The 10727-nt window shown below is 42.7% G+C and overlaps 1 non-coding gene across 1 annotated transcript; it reads left to right on the top strand.

Annotated features, from left to right (window-relative positions):
* The first annotated feature begins 10189 nt into the window (after positions 1-10189).
* On the top strand, positions 10190-10353 carry LOC132401411 (U1 spliceosomal RNA). Its single transcript, XR_009514570.1, has one exon. It is a non-coding gene; the product is annotated as a U1 spliceosomal RNA (small nuclear RNA).
* The last annotated feature ends 374 nt before the right edge of the window (positions 10354-10727 follow it).

The following is a 10727-nucleotide window of genomic DNA, read 5'->3' as shown; positions in this document are numbered from 1 at the left end:
GGTTGGAGTTGGATCGCAAAAGAGGTAATTTGCATAATGCCTACAAGATGGGTTTTTAGAGCAGCTTGTGTTTGAGCCCACTAGGGAAATGGCAACTCTGGATTGGGTGTTAAGTAATGAAACATATTTGATTAGGAAGTTTTAGGTAAAGGAATCTTTAGAAGGCAATGATCATAATATGATGGAATTCGTCCCACAGTTTGAGAAGGAGAAGCTAACATTGGATTTATCAGGATTACAGTGGGGTAAAGGGAATTACAGAAGCATTAGAGTGTGCTGGCCAAAGTTGATTGGAAGGGGATACTAGCTGGGATGACAGCAGAACAGCAATGGCTGGAATTTCTGGAGGGAACTCAGAAGACTCAGATATATCCCAAAGATGAAGAAATATTCTAAAGGCAGTGTGAGGCAACTGTGGTTGACAAGGGAAATTAAAACAAAAGAAGAGGACATATAACAAAATCAGTGGATTGGGAAACTTTTAAAAACCAACAGAAGGCAACTAAAAAAGCCATAAAGAGAGAAAAGATTAAACACGAAGGTAAGCTAGCCAATAATATAAAAGAGGATATAAAAGTTCTTTTTTTTTCAGATATATGGAGTAAAAGAGAGATGAGAGTGGTTATCAGAGAATGGTGCTGAAGGGTAGTAATTGGGGACAAAGAAATAGTGGAGGAACCTAATAAATATTTTGTGTCAGTCTTCACTGGGAAGATACCAGTAGCATACCAGAAATTCAAGTGTCAAGGGCAGAAGTGAGTATATTGCTAATACTAAGGAGAAGGTTCAAAGGTTCATTTTATCGTCAAACTATGTACAATACAACTCCGATATTCGTCTTCTCCAGATGGCTATGAAATACAGAAAAACCTTGCAAGTTGTTGAAAAGAAAAACCATCACTCCCCTGACATGAAAAAGAAACAAAGCTTCAAATCCCAAAATCTCCCACCCCCACATAAAAAAACCAACAGATCATCCACATCCACAAAACCTGAAACCCCAACCCCACTCTCACAAAAAATACAGCAATGATAACATCAAATCACTAGGCCCCTCCCTCACAGAAAAAACAGCAACTAAAGCATCAAAACTCCCAGCCCCTCTGTCACACACAAAACCTAACAGATACACCCACACAGAAAACATCAACAGTTCAAAGTTCAAAGTAAAATTTATCAGAGTACATACATGTCACCATCTATAACCTTGAGCTGCAGGAAAAGAGCACCACCAACAAACACCAACATCACACCCCCAAATCCCCAACCTCTTCACATAGAGAGTAACATACACCCACCGCCAACTGGCAACAAGAAAGAACACACTGAAAACTGAAGGAAACCAATAGAAAGTACAGTCCAATAATCACGTAAATCTCAGAATATCGAACACATCCTTCTGTCAGCTTTCGAGGAGAGCGGCCGCACCAACTCAGTCCTTCCGTGGAGAGTAACCACCATGTGAGGTCCAAACACAAACACCTCCTACCCAGCCACCAACCCAATGGCCTCCATTGATAGCAACCATTTACCTCGATGATTCAACCTTCCTCACCGCTTTGAGATGGAATCGTTCATGAACCCTACGCCCTGTCCCTGGATTTCTCCACAAGTCAGCTTGTGTTCTCTGTCCTTTTCTGGTCCCTATTTGTGCAGAATTCCTGAAAGTTAACTTGCAGGCTGAGTAAGGAATGCAAATGCAATGTTAGCATCCATTTCAAAAGGACTAGAATATAAAAACAAAGATGAAATTCTGAGGCTTTATAAGACACTGGTCAGACCCACGTGGAATATTGTGAGCAGTTTTGGGTCCTTTATCTAAGAACTATGTCCTCACATTGGAGAGGGTCCAGAGGAGGTTCATGATCATTATTATGGGAATGAAAGGGTTAACGTATGAGAAGGCTTTGATGTTCTGGGCTTGTACTCGCTTGAGTTTAGAAGAATGAGGGGGAATTTATTTGAAACCCATTGAACATTGAAAGGCCCAGATAGAGTGGATGTGGAGAGGTTGTTTCCGAGTGTGGGGAAGTCTAGGACCAAAGGGCACAACCTCAGAATAGAGGGATGTCCAACTGGAACAGAGATGATGAGGAAATTCTTGGGCAGAGGATGTTGAATCTGTGGAATTCAAATTATTGGGTATATTTAAAACGAATGTTGATGGTTTCCTGAATAGTCTGGGCATCAAAGGTTAGAGGGAGAATGCAGAAGATTTGGGTTGAAAGGGATAATAAATCAGCCATGATGGAATGATGGAAAAGACTCAATGAGCTGAATGGCCTATGTCTGCCTCTATGTCTTATGGTCTAAATATTTTCACATTGACATCTATTCCCTTTCCACTTGCATCTGCCATCAGAAAGTCTCAGTTATCTCCATGTCTTTCTGGATAATAGACTCAAGCAGTTCCTCCCCACCACCACCCTCCTCCATCTGGCAGAACTGGTGCTCACCCTTAATAATGTATTTTCTCTCATTTTCTCTATACAAAAGTGTAGCCATGGATGGCTACATGGAACAATCCACATTCCAAGTCTACATTGGAAATGCTCCCACTCTTTCTATGGTGTATTAACAAGAGCTTTGTGCTGTTCCCTGCACCCGTGCAGACCTTGTTAATTTCATCAACTTCTCTACCAACTTCCAACCCGCCCTCAAATTCACTTGGTCCATTTCCAACACCTGTCTCCCTTTTCTTGATCAGTCTCCATCTCTGACATCTTTTACAAACACACTGGCTCACACAGTTCACCCTTCTCTTCATTTTTCTGCCTCTGACACAGCTGGTTTCACAATGAGCCTTTCCATTCCAGACATTCTAGATGTTTCCTTTTTTTCAGAAGACAGAATTCCCTCTCCACTGCTATTAATGAAGCCATCACTGACATATCCTCTATTTCCTACACATCTGACTTCAACCAATCCCACTCACCAGTAGAGCTGACATAACAAGGATAGATTGCCCTTGTCCACCCCTACAATCTCATGAGATTCCACATCCGATACATAATTTTCTGCAAACTCTGCCATTTCCAATAGGATCCTACCATCAGTGGCTAACGGACTGGTGCAGAGCCAACAACCTGTCTCTGAATGTGAACAAAACAAAAGAGATGGTTGTTGACTTCAGGAGGGCACGGAGTGACCACTCTCTGCTGAACATTGACGGCTTCATGGTAGATATCGTTAAGCGCACCAAATTTCTTGGTGTTCACCTGGCAGAGAATCTCACCTGGTCCCTAAACACCAGCTTCATAGCAAAGAAAGCCCAGCAGCGTCTCTGCTTTCTGCGAAGGCTGAGGAAAGTTCATCTCCCACTCCCCATCCTCATCACATTCTACAGGAGTTGTATTGAGAGCATTCAGAGCTGCTGCATCACTGCCTGGTTCGGAAATTGCACCATCTCGGATCGCAAGACCCTGCAGCGGATAGTGAGGTCAGCTGAGAAGATCCTCGGGGTCTCTCTTCCCACCATTACAGACATTTACACTACACGCTGCATCTGCAAAGCAAACAGCATTATGAAGGACCCCACGCACCCTTCATACAATCTATTCTCCCTCCTGCCATCTGGGAAAAGCAGCGAAGCATTCGGGCTCTCGCGACCAGACAATGTAACGGTTTCTTCCCCCAAGCTATCAGACTCCTCAATACCCAGAGCCTGGACTGACACCAACTTACTGCCCTCTACTGAGCCTATTGTCTTGTTTATTATTTATTGTAATGTCTGCACTGTTTTGTGCACTTTATTCAGTCCTGGGTAGGTCTGTAGTCTAGTGTAGTTTTTTCTGTGTTGCTCTTACGTTGTTCAGTGTAGTTTCTGTATTGTTTCTTGTCCTGAGAAACATCTCGTTTTTACTATGCACTGTACCAGCAGTTATGGTTGAAATGACAATAAAAAGTGACAACTTGACTTGACTTGATATTCCCATTTCTTCTCAACTTTCTGCAAGGATCACTCTTTCTACAACTCCCTTGTCCACTCATGCTTCCAGGCACTTAACCCTGAAACAGTATTAAGTGTTACACCTTCCCTGCTCCTCCTCATTCACTACCATTCAGGGTCCTAAACAGCCCTTTCAGATGATGCCACACTTCTCATGTCAACCCATTAGAGTCGCTTGTTGAATCTGGTCCTTCTGACGTGGACTCCTCTATATCAGTAAGACCCAACGCAGAGAGGAGGAACACTACTGGTCTGTCTGGTATAACAGCAAGGGTTTCCTAGTGGCCAGATATTTCAATTCCACTTCCCATTCCCACATGGACGTGTTTGTCCATAGCTTCTTCTACTGCCAAGGTGAGGTCAGATGCAGATTAGAGTAGCAACATGTCATTTTCCACCTTGGTAATTTCCAACCTGGCATTAATATCAATTTCTCTAGTTTCTGGTAACCACTCTCCTTTGTCCCCATCGCTGTCTCCTGCTCTAACCTCAACAGACCAGCCCTCACCTTCACCTTCATCTGGTCTGCCACTCCTTCCCTTATTCCATGTTCTACTGCCCTCTTCTATTGGATTATTTCTTCTTCCTTCCTTTGCCTGTTCCACCTATCACCTCTCTATTACCTCTCAGCTTCTCACATCATTCCCTCTTTCCCCTACCCTACTTCCTACAGCTCCCCCCCCCCGCAGCTGCATTATTCATCACCCACCATCTCCTGCTCCTTCTCTTCCCTTTGTCTTTCTGCAGTCCCTTTTCCCAGTCCTGATGAAGGGTCTCAGCCCAAAACATTGACTATTCATTTCCTTCCATAGATACTGCCTGACCCACTGAGTTTCTCCAGCTGTTTCTGTATTTTGTAAACAAATGAATGTTTAAATTAACTTACAGAAATGAAATCCAACTCACTACATCAAATAGCCAATTTTCCCATCCATTTTAAGGGGATCACAGTAAATAAGCCACAGTTAATCCAGTACAGTTTCAGTTGCAGATTTCTGAGTCTGAGAACTGGGAACTGTGTGGAGGTCTGTGCTGTGCAATTGGACCCAATGAATCCAACGGGTACCCTGGGACAGATGGCAAGCTGCACTTCAATCTACTTCTGAGAATAGTGTAGTTATCAGCTTATCTGGGCAGATCTCTGTTGCCCCAGTATGACTGAATTCAATGCAGTGTTTCAAAGTAAGAAACAGAACAATTTTGTTTTGAGCAAACACGAGGAAATCTGCAGATGCTGGAAATTAAAACAACAACACACACAAAATGCTGGTAGAACACAGCAGGCTAGGCAGCATCTATAGGGAGAAACAATGTCGACGTTTCGGGCTGAGACGTTGACATCACTTCTCCCTATAGATGCTGCCTGGCCTGCTGTGTTCCACCAACATTTTGTGTGTTTTGTAATTTTGTTTTGATACTGTATTTAGGTGAAGTCAACATTCAAACAATAAGGTGGGTGGGGGGGAAACTGTCCATGCTAAACTGGGGAAATTTGATCAAAAGAGTGAGTGAGAAGTGTTCCAAAAATCATGATAAAGAACCATTTTTAACTTCAGGACCAAGAACTTACCAGTAACATCTTGTACTACTGAGAGAAAAGGGATAATATGAGACACAGAAAAGAAAATGCAAGAAATGAAGAAATGGAGGGATCCTGCTAACGTCCTGCTCAGCCTGAGACCATTCTCAGATGAGTAGCTATTTATGATGTAAAGTGGCAGGCGTACAGGAGAAGCAATCTGTAATCTCATTAGACTCGATGTCTGGGTCATCTGGTTTGACTGGTTTGAAGCAGTCATAGTTGAACCGAACAAAGGCAGAAGGCTGCGGGCAGAGACCATTGAACAATGTTGGTTGTAGCCCTGGATCAGAGCCAATTAAAAAGGTGACCCAGGTATGTCAGATGACCTTGAACCAATGGAATGGATATGTACAGTTTTAACTGATAAGGAACACGATAAGAATTAGGAACTTCAAAAGCAAAGGAGCACCAAGGGACAAACCATTGGAGATGTAGAGAACCCCCATGGATACATGGAGCTTATAAACAACAGTAACGCAAAGAAATACAACAGATCAGCGAAAAACTACACACAAAGACTGACCATCAATGTGCAAAAGGAGACAAGCTGTGCAAATAAAATAAAACAAATAATAAGTAAACAAAGAAAATAAATACTGAAAACCACAGATTCTATCTACCATCTCAATGCTTCTTTGAGAGAGATTTGACTTCTGGCTCACAGCTGCTAATCTTCTTGCAGCTTACTGAATGAATCACTGCACTTTAATCTCATTATTCTTCTGTGAAGCAAAAGAAATCAAAACTTCAAAGGAATTTCTTTTGTGTTCTTTACCTACAGTTTCTTCCTCTGCTGACATACCTGACCTCAAAATTCTTAATGTGATCAACGGTATGTGGATCAGATCACTTCTGAATTATTCTCTTGTTAATTATTCTATATATCCACTCTGTCCTGACACACCCCACCCCCTACCCCTCATCCTCATGCCCATCCTTTGTAAACAAAAATTAACTTAGAATGGTACTATGACAGCTCTTCTGGAATTCATTTACCTGTGATGCATCAACAGGTGTGTACTCTAACAGTGGGTCTGAATCACGTTTCTTGTGATCACGAGACCCTGCCAGGCATTGGCAGTGTGGAATACTGCAAGTCCAATTCATCGGTTCAGTTGTGGGCAGCGGGTGGTGAAGGCAGGGGGAGTGTCGCGGCCTCAGTCGTGGTGAGGATTAAGCCTCAAGCGGTGGTGTCGCCTGTTTGCAGCTGCCCAGGCGGAGGTGTTGGACTTGTGCTGCAGGTGCTGTCAGTGCTGCTCCCCAGTGTTCACCTGGCAGAAGACAAGCTGTATCGTGCTCAACAGCAAGCTGCTGCACCATTCGTGGACTCAGGGACTTGGACTATTTTTTTTGTGCCACTGCATTTTACTGCTATCATATATGTGCTATATGTGCTTTGTTGTGTGTACATAAGAACATAAGAAACAGGAGCAGTAGGCTATCCGGCCCATCGAGCCTGCCTTGCCATTCAATAAGATCATGGCTGATCTGTCCCTAAACTCAGCTCCATCTACCTGCCTTTTCCCCATAATCCTTAATTCCCCTACTATGTATGACTGTTGGTACTGTGTTTTACACCTTGGCCCAGGAGTAACGATGTTTCATTTGGCTGTATTCATGGGTATTTATGTCTGGATGAATGACAATTAATCTTGAACTTGAACTTGAACTAAAATCTGAATCTACTTACCTCTCTCAGTATTCATTGCATGTCAAGACCTTGGGCTTTCAAAGATGAAGCTTGACATTGGATGATGAAGGGTTTTTGATCTGAAACTTTAAATTTGACTCTTTCCCCAGTTACTGCATATTCTGTTCTATTTCAGATATGCAGTTATTTGATCTTAAGGGGCTGATCACTCTGATTGTTAAGAGTACCAAATTTCTTGGTGTTCACCTGGCGGAGAATCTCACGTGGTCCCTCAACACCAACACCACAGCAAAGAAAGCCCAGCAGCATCTCTACTTACTGCAAAGGCTGAGAAAAGTCCATCTCCCACCTCCCCCCATCCTCATCACATTCTACAGGAGTTGTATTGAGAGCATCCTGAGCAGCTGCATCACTGCCTGGTTCAGAAATTGCACCATCTTGGATCGCAAGACCCTGCAGCGGATAGTGAGGTCAGCTGAGAAGATCATTGGGGTCTCTCTTCCTACCATCACAGACATTTACAATACACGCTGCATCCGCAAAGCAAACAGCATTATGAAGGACCCCATGCATCCCTTATATAATCTCTTCTCCCTCCTGCCGTCTGGGAAAAAGCACTGAAGCATTTGGGTTCTCACAACCAGACTATCTAACAGTTTCTTCCCCCAAGCTATCAGACTCCTCAATACCCAGAGTCTGGACTGACACCTTACTGCCCTATTGTCCTGTTTATTATTATTGCACTGTTTTGTGCACTTTATGCAGTCCTGGGTAGATCTGTAGTCTAGTGTAGTTGTTGTATGTTTTTTCTCTCTGTGTTGTTTTTTACGTAGTTCAGTCCAGTTTTTGTACTGTGTCATGTAACACCATGGTCCTGAAACATGTTGTCTCATTTTTACTATGTACTGTACCAGCAGTTACGGTCAAAATGACAATGAAAGTGACTCGACTTGACTTGACTTGATTTGATTCACCTCATCCAAATCCAGGCTCCAGGGCACATTGAATGACAAGGCTTTCCTCTACAATACAGATGTTTATGTTTAAAAGAATAAGGACACTGCTCCCGTACCTCTTTTAGTTAGTGCAATCTGTCGAGCCGAGTATGATGTTCTCCCAAGGGGCTGTCTATTAGTGGGTTCTCAAGTGGCTGTAGGGACCAATTTAGGATCCAGGTAGGTGGATTGCTTTTGTGGAGAATGCCTGTGTGTGACTTTGTTTAAAATAGGGAGGCTAATGGACAGAAGCTACCACACTGTTCTTGACAGATCAGGGTCAAGGCCCAGTGACAAGGATGTAAGATGACTGGGGACCCTTCCCTGCTGTAGCCTTCCTCCACCTTCACTGCTAGAGAGATGTGTCATCATCTTCAGTCAGCTCCACTGCTGAGGCCTTGGTTGTAACACTGTTTGTCTGGAACCTCCCCTTGACCGTACTACCATGAGTGGCCCCACCAGGAGCTAAGCAGCAGATGGCTAAACTCCAGACAGCATCGCTCTCGGGATCTCAGAAACTCACAAGCCAAGATGACAAGGTGACAATCCTTGGAGAGATGTCAAATAGAGGTGGTTTTACATAATGCATCTCAATAATGGGAGATAGAAGAAATATAGGACAGAATATAAATCCCTTTTGAAAGTCGACATTTGATTAATTACTTTCACAAGTCCCTGTATGTTATCGAAGAACTCTATAGTATTTAATTTGCATAATTCTCCCATTGCAGGTTCATGCAGACCAACTTAAGAAGGCATATGGTGGATTGGCCTTCATCAATTGTGGAATTGAATTTAGGAGCCGAGAGGTAATGCTGCAGCTATACAGGACCCTGGTCAGACCCCACTTGGAGTACTGTGCTCAGTTCTGGTCACCTCACTACAGGAAGGATGAGGAAGCCATAGAAAGAGTGCAGAGGAGATTTACACGGATGTTGCCTGGATTGGGGAGCATGCCTTATAAGAATAGATTGAGTGAACATGGCCTTTTCTCCTTGGAGCAACAGAGGATGAGAGGTGACCTGATAGAGGTGTATAAGATGATGAGAGGCATTGATCGTGTGGATAGTCAGAGGCTTTTTCCCATGGCTGAAATGGTTGCCACAAGAGGACACAGGTTTAAGGTGCTGGAGAGTAGGTACAGAGGAGATGTCAGGGGGAAGTTTTTTATGCAGAGAGTGGTGAGTGCGTGGAATAGGCTGACGGTAACAGTGGTGGAGGTGGATACGATAGGGACTTTTAAGAGGCTTTTAGATAGGTACATGGAGCTTAGTAAAATAGAGGGGTATAGGTAAGCCTAGTAATTTCTAAGGTAGGGACATGTTCGGCACAACTTTGTGGGCTGAAGGGCCTGTATTGCGCTGTAGGTTTTCTACGTTTCTATGTTTCTAAGTTGTATTATTCAGATACCACCTGGCTCAAGGGCAGCTTCTATTCTGCTTTTATATTGAAATGAATTGAAGTGACTTTATTTCTTACATCCTTCACATACATGAGGAATAAAAATCTTTACATTACGTCTCTGTCTAAAAGTGCAATCATAGTAATTTATAATAAATAGAACAGTCAATGTAACATAGAAATACACTCAAATCAGAATGAGTTATAACACTATTTAATGATGCCTAGTATGATAAGAATGGATTCTTGACCTCACAGTCTGCCTCATTATGATCTTACACCTTATTGTCTGCCTGAGCTGCAATATCTCTGTAAATGTAACACTTTGTTCTGCATTGGGTTATTTTTTCCCTTGTACTACCTCGATGTACTGATGTGATGATGGCAAGCAACTCAAAGTTTTTCACACTACATAATATGTGCGACAATAATAAAGAAATAGACCAATTAATCCATGCTAGCTCCAACTACTTCTTCCCAACAAAACATCTCCTCAAAGTGAGCACTAATTTTACATATTTCCCTACCATACATGTTATACTACAAAATTTGTTATACATTTTCTTTTGTTTTTGTTTGCTAGCCAGTTTTTCTTTCATCATGCAGGTGCTATACTTACCTGGCAAGGAATTGTCGGTGATCAAGACGGCCGAGGTTCCAGGATGAGGCTATCCCATTGCACTTCGGGTGTGCTGACGCCTGCGATGTCCCCAAATGCGGGATACTCGACTGCATAATTTGTGGTAGTGGGGGACTGCGTTTGCACTCTCCCCTTAAAAAGAAAAAAAAATTTTTAAAAATTCATGCAGGTGCTCTAGCACTGGTTGGCCACCCTAATTTCCTGCGGAACTCAGACTTGTTATTACTTCTTTACTGATTGTTTGAACAATTTTTGATCCTATTGTAGCCTGGTGAAAAATATACACACAGGACAACAAACACGTTTTCGGGTCTTAAATTCCTTTATCTGTTTTAGATGTTTTATTGCAGAAAGAGGGTATCAAAATAAAAGCTACAAAATACATTTTAAACAATAGTTCCCATTATTACAATCTCAGCTTCAGACCACACCCTTGCTACATATGCAGTATGAAAATAATTAAAACAAAATGTATACGTGGGGCGATTGATATGTTCGTGGCCTAAGGT

Source organism: Hypanus sabinus, chromosome 10, assembly GCF_030144855.1.
Source record: "Hypanus sabinus isolate sHypSab1 chromosome 10, sHypSab1.hap1, whole genome shotgun sequence".
Classification (NCBI taxonomy): domain Eukaryota; kingdom Metazoa; phylum Chordata; class Chondrichthyes; order Myliobatiformes; family Dasyatidae; genus Hypanus; species Hypanus sabinus.
Note: the sequence above shows the minus strand (reverse complement) of the source record. Positions and strands in the feature narration are given on the sequence as shown.